The sequence below is a fragment of the Mesocricetus auratus genome, unplaced genomic scaffold, assembly GCF_017639785.1.
Source record: "Mesocricetus auratus isolate SY011 unplaced genomic scaffold, BCM_Maur_2.0 Super-Scaffold_100052, whole genome shotgun sequence".
NCBI classification, from domain to species: domain Eukaryota; kingdom Metazoa; phylum Chordata; class Mammalia; order Rodentia; family Cricetidae; genus Mesocricetus; species Mesocricetus auratus.
This window is the reverse complement of record NW_024429229.1, coordinates 2,610,775-2,618,608: the sequence shown is the minus strand read 5'-3', so window position 1 is coordinate 2,618,608 and position 7,834 is coordinate 2,610,775.

Below are 7,834 nucleotides of genomic sequence, written 5' to 3'. Positions count from 1 at the left end.
AATCTGAGATACCATCTCACTCCTGTCAGAATGGCTAAAATCAAAAACACCAATGACAATTTATGCTGGAGAGGATGTGGTGAAAGCGGGACACTCCTCCATTGCTGGTCGGAGTGCCAACTGGTTCAGCCACTTTGGAAATCATTATGGAGATTCCTCAGAAAAATGAGAATAAACCTACCACGAGACCCAGCATCTCCACTCTTAGGCATATATCCAAAAGATGCCCATTCATACAACAAAGATGTCTATTCCACTATGTTCATAGCAGCTTTATTTGTAATAGCCAGAACTTGGAAGCAACCTAGATGTCCCTCAACCGAAGAGTGGATAGAGAAAATGTGGTACATCTACACAATGGAGTACTATTCAGCAGAAAAAATAGTGGAATCATGAGATTCGCAGCCAAATGGATGACACTAGAAGAAACCATTCTGAGTGCGGTAACCCAGTCACAAAAAGAGAAACATGGCATGTACTCTCTCATATATGGATTTTAGATATAGATCTGGGGAGTGCCAGCCTAAAATCCTATGGCCAGAGAGTCTGGGAAACAGAAACTTCATTTAGTGGCTGATTGAATAAGTGGCAGACTCCCTCGGTTATGTCCTGAGATGAACTCAAGAAAGCCAGTAACAGAGAGGGAGCACTGATGACAAAAGGGATTAATACTGGGCTGGTTTAACACCCAGAAACAGCTGACCTGACAAAGGTTAACTCTCGAATCACAGGCATCAGCCTGGGAATCCAGCATTGGAATGATCAAGACCCCCTGAATCTGGGTGTCAGTGAGGAGGCCTAGGTAATCTATTGAGCCTTGGACATCAGATCAGTGCCAATCCCAAGTATACACACGGACTTTGGACTCCCATAGAACAATGTGAGATGCACTCTCACCCTGAACTCTTGGGGGAAGGTTCTAGGCCCTGCCCTATATGAAATGACAGACTATGGACACCCCCATGGAGGGCCTTCCCCTGCCTGGGGGAATGAGGGGATAACGGAGGTTTGTGGGGAGGGCACGGTAGGAGGGGAGGGAAAGGGAGAGGGACCTGGAACGGACTTGTGAAGCAACCTTGTTTCTTTTTTTATATTTTATTTTCCAGTTTAAATTTAGATAAGAGACAAGGTTGCTTCACAAGTCAGTCTCCCACTATAACTGTGTGGGGCTGATGAGATTTAAGTTCTAATAATTTTTCTTTAACGAATGTGTATGCCTTTGTATTTGGGGCATAGATGTTCAGGATGGACACTTCATCTTGGTGGGTTTCACCTGTGATGAGTATGCAATGACCTCCTTCATGTCTTTTGATTGAATTTATTTTAAAGTCCAATTTGTTAGACATTAGGATTGCTACCCCTGCTTGTTTCTTGGGTCCATTTGATTGAAAAATTTTTTCCCAACATTTAACTCTCAGATAATGTCTGTCTTTGAGGGTGAGGTGTGTTTCTTGTGTGCAGCAGAAGGGAGGGTTTTGTCTTCAAATCCATTCTGCTAGTCTGTGTCTTTATATGGGTGAGTTGAGGCCATTAATATTGAGGGATATTAATGACCATTGATTCCTCATCCTTCTTCGATTTGCGATGGATGTTGTTGGTGGAATTATGTGTGGAATTTCACCCCTTTGTTCTTTTGGCTGTTGGTAGAGAGGGATTCTCTGATGCCTATGTTTTTCTGGTTGTAGTTAGCTTCCTTGGGTTGGAGTTTTCCTTCCAAAATTTTCTGTAGGGCTGGGTTAGTGGACACATATTGCTTGAATCTAGCTTTGTGATGGAATATCTTTTTTTCTCCATCTACAGTGATTGAGAGCTTTGCCGGGTATAGTAGTCTGGGCTGGCATCCATGTTGTCTTAGTGTAGGTAGAATATCTATCCAAGACCTTTTGGCTTTCAGAGTTTCCATGGAGAAATCAGGTGTAATTTTGATAGGTCTGCCTTTATATGTTACTTGACCTTTTTCCTTAGCTGCTCTTAATATTCTTTCTTTATTCTGTTTGTTTGGGGTCTTGATTATTATGTGGCGAGGGGATTTTTTTTGTGGTCCACTTTATTTGGTGTTCTGTAGGTTTCTTGCACCTTCATTGGCATGTCTTTCTTAAGGTTGGGAAAATTTTCTTCTATGATTTTGTTGAATATGCCTTCTGCCCGATTGAGGTGGATTTCTTCTCCTTCTTCTATACCTATTATTCTTAGGTTTGATCTTTTCATGGTGTCCCATATTTCCTGGATGTTTTGTGTTAAGGATTTGTTGGATTTAAGGTTTTCTTTGGTTGATAAATCTTTTCTTCCATTTGTTGTATTTTATGAATTTTTTGGTTTGTTCTTTCTTCCATTACTTGCATTTTTTGGTTTGCTTTTTGTTCCATTTCTCGCATTTTGTGCTTTGTTTCTTCTTCCATTTCCTGCCTTTTTGGTTTGTTTCTTCTTCCAATACTTCATTTTTTGCTTTGTTCTTTTCTACCATTTCTTGCATTTTTTGCTTTGTTTCTTCTTCAATTTCCTGCCTTTTTTGGTATGTTTCTTCTTCCAATTCTTGCATTTTTCGCTTTGTTTTCTCTTCCATTTCTTGCATTTTTTGCTTCGTTTCTTCTTCCATTTCCTGCCTTTTTTGGTTTGTTTTTTCTTCCAATTCTTGCAGTTTTTGATTTGTTTTTTTCTTCCATTCTTTGAGGGATTTTCCTGTATCCTCTTTTCGGGCTTATATCATTTTCATGAAAGTGCTTTTATGGTCGTTCTCTACTGCTTCATTCGCATTGGAATGTTGGGGTCTTGCTGGTGTGGAGTCTCTAGAATCTGGCGGTGTCATATTTGTTTTTCTGTTGCTGAGTGTGTTTTTTATTGTCTCTTTCCCATCTCTTCTTCTAGTGGGTGCAGAAAGAGCCCCTTACTGGTCTGGAGACCTGAGTTCCCTTTTGGTGTATGCTAGCAAGTCCAATAATCTGGTGGTTCTTCTATTCCTTGTCCAAATGCTGGTCCCGTGGTTGGAGAAGAAGAACAGGAATCTGGGGTGCTTAGCCTCCTACCTGGTCCCCTGGACCCTATGCTGAGTCCTATTGTACCTGATCTGGAACAGCTACTCCCCTGGTCTCCCTGGCTCCTCTGGTTTCCTGGTCTCGTTGGTGGGAGAGAAGAACTGGAGTCTGGGGTGCTTGCCTCCCGCCGGGATTGGGAGCTATGTGCAGTTCCCCGGCGATCTGCAGGTACTGGAACACAGGCCAGGAAGCCGGCCTGTTTACCTGATGCTGCCGGAGGAACAGCTGCTTCCCTGGACTCTCAGCTTCCTCTGGTTTCCTGGTCTCCCTGGTGGGAGAGAAGACCTGGAGTCTGAGGTCCTTGGCTCCTGCCGGGATTGGGAGCTCTGTGCAGTTCCCAGGCGAACTGCAGGCACTGGAACACAGGCCGGGAAGCCAGCCTGTTTACCTGATGCTGCTGCAGGAACAGCTGCTTCCCTGGACTTCCAGCCTCCTCTGCACAACCTTGTTTCTTATCTAAATTTAAACTGGAAAATAAAAAAAACCAATAAAAAAAGAATTATAGGTATAGAAGAAGGTGAAGAAACCCAAATAAAATGTGTACTAAACACAATCAACAAACTAATAGAGGAAAACTTAACAAATTTAAAAGAAGATGTAACAATGAATGTACAAGAAGGCTATAGAATACCATATAGAGTGAACTGCAAAATTTCCCTTGGCAATAATAATCAAAATTGCAAACATACAGAATAAAGTAAGAATATTAAGAACAACTTGGAAAAAAGACCAAGTAAAGTATAAAGGCAAACCTATCAGAATTATACCTTATTGTACATAAAAGCAATGAAAGATAGAAAGCACTGCATAGATATTTTAAAAATACTAAGGTACCATGTATGGCAGCCCAGACTACTATACATATCAAAGATTTCAATTATTATTGATGGACAAAAGAAGATATTTCACAACAAAACCAGATATAAGCAATACATATCCACTAACACAGTCCTACATAAGGTACTGGAAGGAAAACTCCAAACTATGGAAGCTAACTACACTCATAAAAAACATGTGGGAGCTCATGAACCCAATACTCATACCTGAGCAACCAGCATAGGTCTAATCCAGAACTGCTGTGTCAGTGAGGAGGACTTGTAAATCTATGGGGCCTCTGGTAGCAGATGAATATTTATCCATGGCATATGAATGGATTTTAGAGAACATTCCACATAGTGGTTTAGTCTCTCAGACTAGACACATGGGGGAGGGCCTGCTCCAAATGATATAACTGATTTTGAAAATCTCCCATGGAAGGCCTCACCCTCCCTTGGGAACAGGAATTGGATGGCATGGGGGATATTGCGGCTCACTTGAGGAGGGGTTAAATTGAATTCGGATTGACATGTAAAACAAGCTTCTTTTTCTAATTTAATTTGAAAAATTAGACAAAAAAATAAATCACAAACCTGGGACTACACAGATACATTCTGTAAAAATATAAAATGAATCATAACAGTAACAAAAGTACAGGGAACACTATAATCCCTCCATATATATCCCAAGTTGAATACTTAATGTCATCATATTTATGTTCTGGTGACTCCATCATTAATGATCATGAAACACATAATCTCACCATGAATACTTTGCATAAAAAAGGGGAAAAGTGCAGTGAGATGTCTACATATACACTGAATGTCCTCAGACTTGTGTTTGTCTCTACTCTCATCAGGGTTCCTGATTCATGGAAGAATCTACGAGACTTTCTACAGGACGCAGAAAAATGAATGACAGACTGCCAATGAAGATGGACAGTTTGAAATTTCCTGCTTTGCTAAGAAGACTTTCACACACACTGTGGACTATGGGATGAAGATGGATGCCCCAACATTATAGAGGAACTTCAGGTGACTGTCCAGGTAGCAAGATGCTTCTGTCAATTCTAGTGTTTATATATTATAGTTCTGTGGTCTTTGATAGAGTTAAAGACAGATAGTTATAATCATAATTTAACTTAGTTATGATAAAAGATAAGCTACATGTAAGGCTTTAGACTCAGAAACACAGGATAGATGATACTTTTTTAAACCTTACTAAATGTTAATGAACAAAATATTATAACTATATTCTTGCTTGATAGCTGTTCAGTTATACATAATTTGACTATGTTAAAGTTAAGAACTTTCCTTTTACTAAGACAGAAAAAAGGATATGATGGGAGATGTCATTCTGTAAATCTATCTCTAATTGGTTATTGAATAAAGAACTGTTGGCCAATAGGGAAGCAAGATAGGTGGGACTAGGATTTGAGGAGGACTCTCGGAAGGAGAAACAAAGGGAGTCATGATGTAGCCACCATAGGGGTAAGAAATCCGGACCCTTTCTCTGGAAAGAGAAATATTAGATGGGTTAAATACTTAAGTCAGAGATAGCTCATAAGAAAAAAGCAAATGGACAACAGCTTCTTAATTAATATAGCCTCCTGTGTGTTTATTTGGGACAGATGCAGCAGTGGAACAAGACTGGCAGGAAGGCTTTAACCAATATTTTCCCAATCTGTGGGTTGCCATTTTGTCTTGCTGACTGTGTCCTTTGCTTTATAAAAGCTACTCAGTTTCAGGAGGTCCCATTTATTAATTGTAGATCTCATGGTTTGTGCTACTGGTCTTATGTTCATGAAGTTGTCTCCTGTACCAATTCGTTCAAGTGTACCTTCCAATTTCTAGAAGTAATAGGTTCAGTGTGGCTGGATTTATGTTGAGGTCTTTGATCCATTTGGATTTAACTTTTGTGCATTGCAATAGATATGGATCTATCTGCAGTCTTCTACATGCCAATATCCAGTTATGCCAGCACCATTTGCTGAAGATGCTACCTTTTTCCATTGTATAATTTTAGCATTTTGTCGAAAATCAGCTGTTCATAGGTTTGCGGATTAATCTCAGAGTGTACAATTCGATTCAACTGGTCTAACTGGCTATTTTTGTGCCAATAACAAGCTGTTTTCAGGATTACTGCTCTATAATATATCTTGAAGTCAGGGATGTTGATGCTCCAGATATTGCTTTGTTGAGTAAGGTTGTTTTGGCTATCCTGGGTCTTTTGTTTTGCCATGTGAAGTTGAGAATTGTTTTTGCAAGGTCTCTGAAGACTTGTGCTGGAATTTTGTTGGGGATTGCATTGAGTCTGTAGATTGCTTTTGGTTGGATTGCCATTTTTACTACATTGATCCTACCTATACAAGAGCATGGGAAATCTTTCCATTTTCTGGTGTCTTCTTTAATTTCTTTCTTTAAATTCTCAAATTCTTGTGATACAGGTCTTTCAATTGTTTGGTTAGCGTTACCCCAAGGTATTTTATTTTATGTGTGGCAATTGTAAAGGGTGATTATTCTCTGATTTCTTTCTAAGCCCTCTTATTATCTGTATATAGTAGCGCTACAGATTTTCTTGTGTCCATCTTGTATAATGCCATTTTGCTGAAGATGTTAATCAGCTGTAAGCGTTCCCTGGTAGAATGCTTTTGGTCACTTATGTAAACTATCATATGATCTGCAAATAGTGAAAGTTTTACATCTTTCTTTCAAATTTGTATCCTCTTGACCTCCTTTTGTTGTCTAATTGCTGTAGCTAGAACTTCGAGTACAATATTGAAGACGTATGGGGGAGGAGATAGCCTTGTCTTGTTCCTGATTTTAGCGGAATCGCCTTGGGTTTGTGTCCATTTAGTTTGATGTTGCTGTTGGTTTTCGGTATTTAGCTTTTGTTATGATTAGGAAAGTTCCTGTTATCACAAATCTCTCTAAGAACTTTACCATGAAGGGGTGTTGGATATTGTCAAACGATTTTTCAGCATCGAGTGAGATGATCAAGTGAATTTTGTTTTTCAGCTTGTTTATATGGTGGATTACATTGATAGATTTTTGTATGTTGAACCATCCATGCATCCCTGGAATGAAGACTTCTCAATCATGGTGGATGAGTTTTCTGATGTGTTCTTGGATCTTATTGGACAGTATTTTATTGAGTATTTTTAGAATCTATACTCATTAGGGATGTTGGTCAGAAGTTCTCTTTCTTAGTTGTGTCTTTATGTGGCTTGGGTATCAAGGTTATTTAAGCCTCATAGAAAGAGTTTGGCAAAGACCCTTCTGCTTCTGTTGCATGAAATTTTTTGAGATTCTTATAAGCTGTTCTTTGAATTTCTGGTAGAATTCTGCACTGAAGCCATCTGGCACTGGGCTTTTTTGGTTGGGAGACTTTTGATGACTGATTGCATTTCCTAAGGTGTTATAGGTCTACTCAAATTTCTTTTCTGTTCTTGATTTAATTTTTGCAGGTGATATCTATCCAAGAAGTCTTCCATTATCTTTAAATTTTTGAATTTTGTGGTGTACAGGTTTTCAAAGTATGACCTGGTGATTCTCTGGATTTCCTCAGTGTTCATTGTTATGCCCCCCTTTTTATTTCTGATTTTCTTAATTTGCATGTTCACATTCTGCCGTTGGTGAGTTTGGATAATGGTTTGTCTATATTGTTGATTTTTTCAAAGAACCAACTCTTTGTTATATTGATTCATTGTTTTGTTTTACTGGGGTCAGCTTTATTGATTTCAGCCCTCAATTTGGATTTTTCCTGGAGTCTACTCCTCCTGGGTGAGTTTGATTCTTTGTGTTCTAGAGCTTTCAGCTGTGCTGTTAATTCTCTGTTGGGGAAGTACTGTGTATATGTCAATAAATTACTGCTGGCCAATAGGAATCTAGATAGGTGGGGCTAGGAGTCCAGGAGGATTCTGGGAAGGAGAAACACAAGAGAGCTGAGATGTAACGCCATTGGTGTAGGAAGCCGGGAAACCTCTC